This window comes from Microcaecilia unicolor, chromosome 1, assembly GCF_901765095.1.
Source record: "Microcaecilia unicolor chromosome 1, aMicUni1.1, whole genome shotgun sequence".
NCBI lineage: Eukaryota > Metazoa > Chordata > Amphibia > Gymnophiona > Siphonopidae > Microcaecilia > Microcaecilia unicolor.
This window is the reverse complement of record NC_044031.1, coordinates 406,702,393-406,715,640: the sequence shown is the minus strand read 5'-3', so window position 1 is coordinate 406,715,640 and position 13,248 is coordinate 406,702,393. Positions and strand designations below refer to the sequence as shown.

Below are 13,248 nucleotides of genomic sequence, written 5' to 3'. Positions count from 1 at the left end.
CTGAAAACCTCACAGTCTGGGTGTGTCCTTGAGGACTGGGTTGAAACTCCCTGCCATGGAATGGTACCTCCCTCATATCTACCCTCTGTGGTTGGTGCTGCTTTAAAATATTAACTACACTGTTTAAAGCTGTACACAGATACTGGTGCTCATCATCCTGGTATAAGGCTGCTGCTGGAAGTTATTTGAGTACTGCTGATATTCAGCACCGATACCTGGAAAACTATCCTGGCAAGTTAGCACTGCAAAACAGACATATGAGACTGGAGGTCCTAAACATGCATACCCTAGAATAGCAGTGGGACAGAGGAGCTAGAAATAAAGACTTGAAAAGTATAAATTAACAAACAAGCCCTAGATCTAAAGGTAAAATACTATGAAGCTAGGAGGTAGAATCAAAAGCAACATCTGGATTTCTTTTTTCCATGGAAAGGGTAGTGGATACCTGGAATGCCCTTCCTAAAAGAGGTGGTTGAAACAAAAAGAGTGTTGGCGTTCATAAAGGAGTGGGATGAACACGTGACCTCTAAAGGTCAAGATGCTGGAAAGCAAGAATGAAATACCTCAGCTCAAAGCAGCTGTGAAATGACCTTTATACTTCAAAGAAATCACAGAAAAAGTAACTAGCACCATGTGGCAGGTACAGCCCCAAACACCTTGCTGGTCACATTCATCTTTATTTGCCATCACCCCACTATTTAATAAATATACATTTTGCCTGCAGATGAAGAGGCTGTGCCTTTCCAACACCACTACTACTACTACTTAACATTTCTAAAGCGCTACTAGGGTTACGCAGCGCTGTACAATTTAACATAAAAGGATAGTCCCTGCTCAAAGAGCTTACAATCTAAAGGACAAGTGAATAGTCAGTTCGATAGGGGCAGTCAAACTGGGGCAGTCTGGATATCCTGAAGATAAGAGTTAGGTGCCGAAGGCACTGGGGATTCCTAAGCCAACCCTCGTCTATTTCTGAAGGTTGCTCTCTTTAGGGGACTGACTGTATTTGACCTTGAACTTCAAATTCATAGGCTAGAATTACTTCTCTATGGTTACAGTTCTAATAAGTTACTAGAACTGTTCCCTGTTGCGTGAAACAAGCTACACTTAAAAGCAAAACAACAGCTCAGGATTTAAAAAAGAAATTATATATCTTTTCCTCTTACATTATGTTGCTGGGAGTTTCATAAAACAAACACTTTGAAAAATAATTAACCCTTCCTAAGTGGGACAAGAAGTTATAAATGAAGAGAAAAATGATAGGGTTGCATTTCTTTTCCAGGCACATCTGCTGGGGTCAATCAGCATAGCTTGTGCAAATTACACTGCTCTCCAACTGGCCTAGTGGAAGACAGACACAAAATGATGAAGAAGAAAAAAAAAAAAGAAAGAAACTATATGATCACTGCTATTTCTTTTATTTATTTCTCTAAAAGGAAAGGCAGCACTAGCCAGTAGCAGTACTAAACTGAGTCAGAGTGGGAAAAGATGAAAAAATATCCAAAGGGACAGATACAAATTTCAAGCAGAGAGCATGTAATTCAGTTTGCTTGCGTGACTTGGAAAGAAAAGTACAATTTAGCCCAGGGATTTAGTTTATTAGACTGTGAGGAAGAGATACAAAAAATCCACAGAAAGCACTTCATAAACAAAATCTTTTATCCAATGCTTAAGTTTACAGTGTTCCTACCAGAGAATGTTAGATATTCTAGCACAGTGGCTCCCAAACCTGTCCTGGGGTTACTCCAGCCAGTCAGGTTTTCAGGATATCCACAATAAATATGCATTAGATAGATATGCATACCAAGGAAGCAGTGTACACAAATCTAAATATTCATTGCCAATCCTGAAATCCTGACTGGCTGGAGTTCCCCCAGGCCAGACTTTAAAACCGCTGTAGTAGTGTAATCCACCACCTCTTCTGCTTCCCCTGAATTACAGGAAGCTAAGAAATGCACACTATACTAATATGATACTAAACATAACACGAAGCAGTTAAAGTGTCTCTGGACTGCAAAGATTTGACATCACAGTATTAGCAGTATAATGCCCCTCCCCCCGTTCCTTTTTTTTTTATATATATTATTTTTTTTACCTAGATTTAGCTCATGTCTCTCTCAGTATTTTGAGGCCAGTTATATTCAGGTCCTGTAAGTATATCACTGTCCCTGGAAGGCTTACAACCTACATTTCAACCCAAGGTAATGAATGGATGATTAAGCGAATTGCCCAATATCATGGGAAGCAGCAATGGGGGGGGGGGGGGGTTTACCCTGGCTTCCCTGGTTCTTAGTCTTCTGCCCTAACTACTGGACTACTCCTCTGCTCCATGTTGAGAGGCATTTGAAGAGCAACATTTAAACGATAAATCTGGAACACCCATATGAACACATACATGCCAAACAACTAGTATTTGTAAATTCTAGGGAATTTTATGCTTTTGGCTCCCACCAGACTGCCAAGAAACATAATGACCATTCTACTTCTCTGTTTAATTTAATTTCAATGGATATTTATACAAATTTCACTTTATATAAGTTCCAGGACTATAATCACTAGGGCAAATTCTTAACTGAACACCAAGAGCACGCAAATATCAATTACGTATATGCACCCTAATTCTAACCCTAGGTAGCAGAATGGAATCTGCAGGTTTCAAAACCTTCATATAAGCAGATGACATCACTATTTACTTCCCTTTCAGTAAACATATATCTGAAATCTTACACCAAATCAAACTAGGCCTTGACCTCATGGAATCTTGGGCATCTGAATTCAGACAAACTCAACATGGACAAAACAAAATTTCTAGTCATTACTAACCCATACGATTCCACTTCCTTCAATTCATTTACCATTAATCACACTTCCTATCCTATAGAATCCACTCTGAAGATCCTTGGTGTTATCATTGATCATCAGCTCACATTTGAACATGTTTCTCAGGTCATTTCCAAATCATTCACAACCCTCTGGAAGCTTAAGCACATCAGGCCCTATTTTACATCTGGAACCCTTAGACTACTGGTTCAATCTCTAATTCTCTCACAGTTGGATTACTGTAATGCTATATACTCTGGTTGTAAGGAGCAAGTCTTAAGAAGACTCCAAACTGAACAAAACACAGCTGCTCGATTTAAGTACCCCCATTGTGAGTGAGCCATTCTTTTATTAATTAGATTACATTGGATGCCCATTAAAGCCAAGATCTCATTCAAGTTATGTATCTTTATATTTCAGGTAGTGCATGGACTGGCTCCAGATTATATGAACCATTTAACAGAAATATCTTCACATGAAGCCTTCCATGTAGCCAGGGACCCTGTCATACTTCGTCCACCAAAATTTAAAAACATGTATATAAAGCGGTACTTTCTGCTAATTTCACCTATATTGGAACCAAATGTTGGAAATCTCTCCCAAAATGTATTCGATTTCATCCTAACTACTTACAATTGAAAAAAACTAGAAAAACTAATTTCTTCACCAACTCATTCCAGAATTTATTACATTAGTTAATTTAACAATAACCAGTGGATAATCTTGTCTCTTTTCTGTATTGCAAATCAATATGTACACTATTTGTGGTTAATTTGCTGATCCGTTACTCTCAGCCACTTCATCACGCTACTTCGCTATTCTTGAATTCGACTTCTGTATCTTTAATCTAAACTGTAAGCTACACTGAACTCGAGCTTGTTTTCGGGATAATGTGGGATATAAATTTTAATCATTCATAAATATATATATAGCAGCACAAATTAGGCACCAATTTGGTGTGTAACTTTTGGTACTCAAACAGAAATTAAGTGTCAAAACAGGGGTAAAAAGCAGTTACATGCGTAACTACCCTTATGTGCTATTCTATAAAGATAGTGCTCCAGTGCTTTAGCGCTAGGATGACATGCATGCAAGTGGGGTACACATTTTCACATCTAACTTATAAAATATTATAAGTTGCACATGTAAGAGCCAAAATTTAGGTGCTAACATTTATAACTGCCTTTTATGTGGCATAGGTTGTCATACAATGCCAACTTATGCTCTATTCTGTAATGGAATTTGGGTGCCCAGCAGAGCAGCCAACTTTTGAAAATGACTGGGGGTGCTAATCCCAGTGGAACTTAGGAGTTTGCTCAACATTGGGGCTGCTCAAGCACTGACAGCACCCACAGACCTGGCTCCTATGGTGCCCAGATGCCATTATAAAACATTATCTCAGCACAAAGATTCTTGGCGCCTAACTTTTAGTATCCTCTAGATCTGTCCCCTTGGTGTCCTTAAGGGGCACTCAAAAGCCCACCATGCTTCACTGCAGCCTGCCTGGTCTCTCTCACATCCAACCCCCCCCCCCCCCCCCCCAGCCTAGAAATGCATCAAAACAAATAAAAAGCAAACTGTAAGAACTGCAAGTTGCCTGGATTCTTTCAAGGCTCTACCAGTCTCATGAGAAGTGTGGAGATTTGAGAATTACACAGTTCAAACTTACATAGAGCTACATGGCACAGATACAAAATACAACTGTCAGGGGGCCACCACTGGCCCTTAGGTCATGTAGTGAAGCATGCAGGTGTAGAGGGATTATACCCAGCCAATAAAGGCCACTGAAAGTTCCTTCCATACTGATAGCAAAGCAAAACAAAATAATAAATTTCACCTCTGTAAACTCCAGTTGGAAAATATGCCTAGTAGCCTAAGTAAGCCACAAAGGCCCCCTCCTACCTTCCCATAAAACTCCCTGGTGGCTTAAGTGGGCCCCAAACTACTACCCACTCTCCCCTATGCAACCCATCTTTTACTCAGGAGGGAGAAGCAATGTACCCCAACTCCTTTCCCCAGCATGGTCATCTTGAAAAATGGCAGTGCCTAATTCCTACTGGTATGCTATGGGACAAGCTGCCAAATAAAGCACTTTTTATCTAGTAAGCTAACGCCCTGCTTATGCATTCTGGTATACTTCTAGGGATAAAGCATTACCATTTTACACAACGACAGCATACAAAGAGGAAGCCACTGGAGCTTTGCCAGGATGAGGTACATACCGTTGGTCCGTGAGCGGAGAGAGTAGGGTGTTGCAGCTTCAGGGGCTCTCCCTATGCTGGATACCCTGGACCTAATAGCTTCCTTAAACTAGAGAGTCATTTTTTTCTTTTTACTTTGCAGTCAATGCCTGAGCAAATTCTCATTCAGTACTCAATACTAAACAGGGATTGACTCCAGCACCAACAGGAAAAGGGGGAGGGGGAGAGAACTTACACCTGATACAGAAAATGGTGAAATGTTATCAAAATAGTTGCTTTTTTTTTCTGTCAACACATTTTTTTTTAATGCCAGGGTAATGTGCATGCCATTTCTTTATTGCATTGTAATTAAAACATGTTCAGCATGTGCATTAGAAAACTGCACTGAAGCTCAGCATGCAATTCTAACACCAAGCTTAGTACATTGGCCCATTTGGAGTACTTAACAGCCATCAGTGTTACAACTGTAGCTAACATACATTCAACTATTTCACGCATCACACCCATATGAGTTACTACCAGTGGTGTGCTGGAGCAGGCTCTCACAGGCTCTCGAGAGCCGTTTGTTAAGTTTTTAAGAATTTTGGGAGCCGGTTCTCCATGGCTACTTTAACAAATGGATCCCAAAATGTGGGCTTGGGCCCCTCCTGAATTCTCTTTTACTTTGCTGGCAAGAGAGAGCCCCCTGTTAACAATTTACCAGCACACCCCTGGTTACTACCCACTAACACCCATCACCTCACATATGGATTTCTACCAATGTTTTTCTAGTTAAAAGACTTTACCAAAGGGGCGCTCGCTAGCGAGCCCGGTGAAGATGGCTGCCTGAGTTCACAGCTCCTGATCATCATCTTAATGCAAAATATATCTTCACTAATTCTCACTTCATATAATTATTCTCCATCACTCATGGCATCACAGAATCAAAAACTTGAGCCTGGAGCTGCGACACGTCCAGCTTCAAAAAGACCTAAACATGAGAAGGTCTCAGAAACCACACCAACGAAGAACAACAGTGACCCCTCTTTGCAAACAATAATGCAATCTATAATAGATGAGATTATCTTACTGAAAGGAATCATGCAGGATAATCAGGGGACATTCAAAGAGCTTAAAGAGGACATTAATGAATTAAAATAACCAACTCTCACAAATGAAGATATGCACCATCACGCTGGAAACAATGTGTACAGCCAATTCGGATGCCATTACAGTGCTGCAGGGAAAAAAAATCAAAACAAAACAAAGAACTGACTAACCTTTGAAAGGACGGAAGATCTTAACAACTGATCCAGAAGGAATAACCTACATATTCTCAGTATCCGCAAAGGCCTGGAGGGAACGGACCCCATAAAACTTTTGGAAAACCTACTACCAAGATTACTGGACATTAAATCATCCACTGGATCTCGAACATGCGCACCGCATGCCTTCTTCGCGTTCTCAGAATCAAAAATTCCCCAGGCCCTTCGTTATCAACAATAACTACAAATTTTGGAAAAACCTGTACTCAAGTCCCCAATCACACTGGAGGGAGCAAAAATTATGATTTTCCCTGATCTAAAGCAAAGACACTGTCCAAAGGAGAAAACGCATCTTGGCTCTTTGCGATTGGCTGAAAACCTTGAGAGCCCAATATGGCCTGCTGTATCCGGTGCACGCCTTCAAAGACCCAGATTCTCTGCTCAATTTCCTGGAGACTCTGATCTGCAACTGAAGTTCCTTTCATTTTAACTGCCTAACTTACACTGACATTTAATTTCCATTCTCTTCTGGACCCAAGGTCAAGCAGCAAGTCATGGTCCTTTGAGACGGCAAATTATAATCGGACTTCAACATGCAAGACCTCCCCTCTTGATAGGATCTGAAAACCTCATCTCTCACCCCACAAGTTCCTGTACAGTGCAGTGGTGTGCTGGAGCAGGCTCTCACAGGCTCTCGAGAGCCATTTGTTACGTTTTTAAGAATTTTGGGAGCCAGTTCTCCATGGCTACTTTAACAAATGGATCCCAAAATGTGGGCTTGGGCCCCTCCTGAATTCTCTTTTACTTTGCTGGCAAGAGAGAGCCCCCTGTTAACAATTTACCAGCACACCCCTGAGTATGTGGCACATACCTTCAAATACAACATATTATCTGTTGACTTTCTTATATTTCTTTTCAGACCTCTTCATCTGCCTAATAACTTGACAGCAACCCTTCTAGACATATAAACAGTACAATTCAACTTTCGCTACTCATTTTGAGTTATGTTTCTGCTTGCTAGAACTATTCATTTTTCTCTCCTGCTGTGAATGTTTTCTATATTTATTCATGTCATATTTGAATATCCTTCTGTTTTCACCAGAGATCACGGGTCCTAGATCGGCACTGCTGGCGAGGCCCACTCTCACTCCTGGGCTGGGTCGACGAGACTGATCAGGGGCCAGTGATGCGACAGGCTAGAAAAAGCCCTTACTGATTTTAATGTTAATATGCTCCTATTCTTTCCTTAAAAAACAAATTCAACTTATGGTGAAAATCACTTTTTATAGTCCACTATGTTGATATACGGTTTTATTATTACTACTATCACACATTCTTAATTATATATTCTCCTATGATTATCCATACTCATTGTATTTGAATCCAGACTTAAGATCTTAAAAAGCTTCTTATTTGATCTTTGGCACCTGTCTACCCTCTCTCTCACTATGCACCCACATGGTTCATGTAAGGGCAGTGCTTATTCCTACTAGCATGGGATAAGACACTCTGGTCAGTTTTTTCAATTCTGGTTTTCACACAAGGTTCTTCACTCGCATCACCACACATGTATATATGGAGTCCCTCAAACACATGCACTCCCCTAAACTGTTTTCTGGAACCCTCTTCATTTCACATTACCACATTCTGAAAAACAATTACCCCTCTAATACACAGTTTCTTTGAATATTAAGGGGCTGAATAACCCCATAAAAAAAATGGGGGGGGGGGGGAACTCCTGCTTTATCTTCAAATGTCTGAAAGCTAATTTGGCCCTCATTCAAGAGACTGATTTACTATTATCTGACACTAAACACCTTAAAGATACTATCTATTCTACTATAGCCTCCTCCTCAGAAAAAGATTGGCGTACCTATACTTATTCACAAATCTACGCAGTACACATTATTTAAACAATTATCAGATAGTTGTGGTAGAAGGGTAGGGATGCTGCTTTTAATCAACAGTAGCCCACTCACTGTTTTTAACATATACGCCCCTAATTCAGATGACCCTCAATTTTTTCACCATTTAACTGCTACAATAGCCTCTCTGGTCTCTGAATCAGTAACCTTAGGCAGTTACTTCAATCAGACTCACGACTTGGTAATGGACAGGAAATTAAAAACCTTTTACCGCCCCACCAAAGCAGCCTCTGTGATTGTGGTCTTAAAGAAAAACTTTAGGCCTTATAGACCCTTGGAGATTGCACCTTCTTCTCACCACCATATATAAGATACTCAAGGACTGATTATTTCCTAATCTGTAAACAACTCATGCCTCAAGTGATTCACAATGAAATCCTTAGTCAAACTATTTCAGTTCACTTTGCCATTTCCATATCCTTCTCTAACTTAGAAACACATTCCCCACAAAGCAACTGGAGATTTAATACATCCCTATTAGGTGGCAAAACATTTGTTACTCTACTTAGATCCAAAACAGAAGAATTCTTCTTTCACAACCCTACGACGGAATACTCCACCAACAACTGGTGGGATGCATACAAAGCAACCATCAGAGGTGTTATTATGTTCAGATATTATAAAACCATTAAGGAAACCAAAACCCAAAATAATCAAAACAATAAGGTAACCTTAAAGAGAGCGCTGAGATCCCAATGCATTAATTCTAAATCTTAAACAATTAATATAAATATTTGTGATATGGGAGCCCTCAGCATCCCCTCCTCTGCCCAATGAAATGGGGTAATGGGGCAGATGTCACAAAACAGGTCTATCCTATCACTGGCAAGAGGGAAAGGAAATGTATCTACATTGGTGTAATATACAGGTCACCTTCACAGTCAAAAGAAATGGACAGAGACTTAATTGAAGACATCCACAAAATAGCTAGAAAAGGGGAAGTACTATAGACAAGTGATTTTAACATGCCAGATGTAGATTGGGGTGTCCCTGCTGCACGGCTATCTAGAAGCAAAGAGATTTGGGATTCTCTATATGAAGAATTGTTTCAGCAGTGGGTAACAGAACCAATGCGAGATGGAGATATCCTAGACCTGGTGTTCACAAATGGAGAGAATATTTCTGATGTTACAGTGGAAGAACATTTAGCATCTAGCGATCACCGAATGGTGTGGTTCAATATTAAGACAAAGGAGGAGAGGGCTTACTCAAGATTGAAAGTCCTAGATTTCAAAAGAACTAACTTTGCTAAGACAGGGGAATTTCTCAGGAAATAGTTAGTTGGATGGGAACAGCTGAAGGAAGTGGAACAGCAGTGGACAAAACTGAAAAACTATTTAAAGGCGACAAACCTTTATGTTAAAAAAAATTACATAAAAATAAGAGGAAAAGAAGGCCGCTCTGGTTCTCGAACGCAGTAGCTGAAAAGAAGGTTAGCCTTCATATGTTACAAGAACACTCAGAAAGGGGAGGACAGGCAAAACCACCTGGAAAAGCTGTCAGGAATGTGAAGAGGCAAATAGAAGAAAAGATAGCTAATACAGTAAAACGACAAGACATTTTTCAGATACATAAAAGACAGGAGAAAGTGCCATAATACCATTGTGAGGCTCAAAGCTGAGGGAGAGGAATATGTAGAAGCTGTGAAGAAACAGTATTTTAGGTCTGTAAAATGTACTGGATATTTTCCTGTCTTGATTATGTCCTGAAGTGTATTTCTCTTATTTGGCCAGAAGGTGGTGTTTCTTTACTGTAAAACTGTTACAGAGAACCGAATATTCTTTTCTTTAACACAAGCAAGAAGCAGTATACTTTTAAATCTTGTTGACTGGGCTCTGAAGGACCAAGAGCTCTTTTCCTTTAGAGTGCACTGATTTTGCCTCCAGTCTTAGCCCAGGAGAAAAGAGAGACAGATCTCTTTGCTGAGGCTTGGTGAATTATGTATCCTTATCTCCCAGGTATTTTTTTTTTAAGGAAGCATACAAATGTCTAGTTAATGTTATAATTGATCCATATTTTAGTTACTGTATTTGTTTTGCTGATTGCACATTTTCTTTTGTTCAAGTGACAATAAACCTGTTTAGTTGGTTGACTCTGCATGTCTGGACCGATAAAGACTCCTGATGGTTTGTGTGTTGGGTCTGTAAGCGCTTTCTGGGAACTGTGGGACCACTGGGTGTGTGGCCCCAGTGACCTACAAATCACTGGGGATAATTGGAGAGCGGGATACTCACCAAGAGGCGGCTGTGACCCAGTCGGTGGGAAGAAGATGCTAGTGTAGAGCACAAGCGTCAAGTACAGGCAGATCTGATCTGTGCTGGGGATAGACCCTCTAGGTGGTCACGGGGTAACCCCAGGCGGGTGGCTAGGCATTTCGTGGCAGAAGCTGATAAGGATAAAGCTGAACTGCTCAACAATTATTTCTGTTCTGCATTCACAGATGAAAGGCTAGGGGTAGGACCACAGAAAACAAATGCTAATGGGAATGGATGTGTGGTAGACCGGGACAGATTCTCAGAAGACTGTGTTCGTGAGGAGCTAGCTAAACTAAAAGTAGACAAAGAAATGGAGCCTGATGGGGTGCATTCAAGGGGTACTCAAGGAACTTGGAGAGGTCCTGGTAGCTGACCTCTTCAATGCTTCTTTAGAGTCTGGAGTGGTCCCAGAGGACTGGAGAAGGGCAGATGTGGTCCCTCTGCAAAACAGCGGAAGTAAGAAGGAGGTTGGAAATTACAGGCCTGTCAATCTGACCTCGGTGGTGAGCAAACTAATGGAAACGCTTCTAAAGCGGAGGATTGTGAGATTTCTCAAATCGAATGGACTGCAGGACCCGAGGCAACATGGTTTCAATAGAGGTAGGTCATATCAGACAAACCTGATTTATTTCTTTGACTGGGTGATCAACAGTTGGACTTGGGAGGTGCGCTAGATGTGATGTACTTTGATTTTAGCAAAGCCTTTGACACAGTTCCGCACAACTGAGTGCCCTCAATATGGGACCTAGAGTGACTGAATGGGTTTAAAAAAATGGTTAAATAGAAGCAGCTTCTAAACTCTATAAAATTATACAATACACAGAACCCCACTATACTCGCCCACTCAAAAACAACTAGGAACAAACCCTAGGCATATCCCCCAACTCAATCAACTGGCAGGAACTATGGTCCAAATCACTCAGACCAACTTTATCAGCAACTATTACACAATCGTCATTGTTCATTATGCACAAAGTTTACTGGACACCCATAAAACTGTCCAAGCTCCCTAATTTCCCCACTTCAAGTCAATGCTGGTCCAGTCAACAGGAAGACAGGGACCTACCACACCTTCTCTTCTACTGGCCCAATGTTCAAAATTTCTGGAAAAGTATCTGGGAAAGAATACTTACCATCATTCCTTTAGATAATAAACCTGACATCTCATATAGTAGTATCATTCTAAAAGCCTCACACTCTGATCTTCAATTATCTGACAAAACTTAATGCTTGCCATAGCCTTACATCTTATAGTTTTACATTCAACAGATAACTTGAAAACTTCACTGTAATGAATAGCCTCATATCTGTTCAACCAGAAAGTATGAAGCCCTAAATGATCTCCATATTCACAATTTCTCCTAGGCTCAAAAAACATGGTCTCCTATTGATAGTTACTATTACAATCCAGTGTGTAATTTACATATATTTCTCCTTTTACCTTTCTTTTCTTTTCTCCTTCTCCCCTGCACATACAGATATGTTATATGCTCCAATTTGAATAGGTGATGTGATGGCACACTGTTTTACCATTTATGTTTGTTTTCACATGTTTTATCTTATCTCAAATACGGTACATGTTATGCTTGAACTATGTGCCGTTTTCTCAAACATATAACTGCACCAGTTCTTCAATGTGTTTATGATATTCATAGTGCAAGATCTGTTCTATTCATGTACAATGTTTACTTGTTATAACTTTGTAATTTTAAAATTCTAACATATATTTTTTAATCACTTTACCAAATAAACCAGGTGTTGCTACATTCTTTTACCATATTTTGTTCTTTATCTGAGGCAGTTAGAAAGCAATAAACAAAAAAAAAGGAAGAAAGAAGAAGCAACTGTGGAATTAAAACAGAAAGCAAAGCCAAATACAACAAAAATACCTGTTCTTACTATCAGTTTTTAGGAGACACACTGTGACCTCACAGTGGAGCTTTCCCTGAATTAGACCTACAACATACTGTAGTCCCTAGTAGCGCTCTAGAAATGTTAAGTAGTAGTAGTAGTAGTCACCTGGAACAAGCAGAATATAATCAGCCAGACATGGGCAGCTACATCAGCCACACAATTCCTCCCATCTCTCCTTGCAATTAAAATGAGAAACAAGGTTGCAGCAGGAAGAAACACTACAGCATGCCCATAGGATTTTCTAAGCTCTTCTGGGCTTTGGAAGGGCAGGTCCTAACTGTCACTATCTGCGATTACAACATCCACGTATGGCCAATTTATCCTGCTGTCCACGTAAAACACTTCACAAGTAAACAGTCTAATCAAACAGCAACATTTCTATCAACAAACTTATTCTGTACAGCACTGTGTCCGTCCAATTCACTAGAAAAGAAAGTGTTAAATACGGTCATGAAAACCATTACAGTGAAAAGTCATTCGGATTGGGCTCATGCAGGAGCTTCAATGCTCCAAGACCTGGGAAAGAGAGGGAAAACAGAGACTACAGTGGGGAACACGGAGAAAATAGAGAAAGCAACTTAGGGAGAAGCCTCTTTGTTTCCAACTCTCACGTTCAGTAGAGCTAGAGTCAAGAGCAGAAAAAGAAAAACGGGCGGCTTTTAAAGGAATAATAAGAATACTAACAGCACTGGCGAAGATATCCCAGCACTTCCGCTCTTAGTAGTCGCTTTCTTTCTTTCTTTCTTTTGGCCCCGCCCCCTTCCTATGCCGTCACTAACCGGAGAGCGGAAAGGACGCCACAGCACACAAGAAGACGAAACGCACATTCCAAGCCTCGCTCTGGTGCGTCTCACAAGGTTTAATAGACAGGAGGTGAACTGACGTCAGA

At 40.5% G+C, this 13,248-nt stretch overlaps 1 protein-coding gene across 1 annotated transcript in view; it reads right to left on the bottom strand.

Annotated features, from left to right (window-relative positions):
* Nucleotides 1-13,124, bottom strand: part of KDM1B (lysine demethylase 1B) — a 173,600-nt gene extending 160,476 nt beyond the window's left edge. Inside the window, 1 exon segment of the mRNA XM_030211446.1 lies at nucleotides 13,044-13,124. The gene's annotated coding sequence lies outside the window, so the exon portion shown is untranslated.
* Between the last annotated feature and the right edge of the window lie 124 nt (nucleotides 13,125-13,248).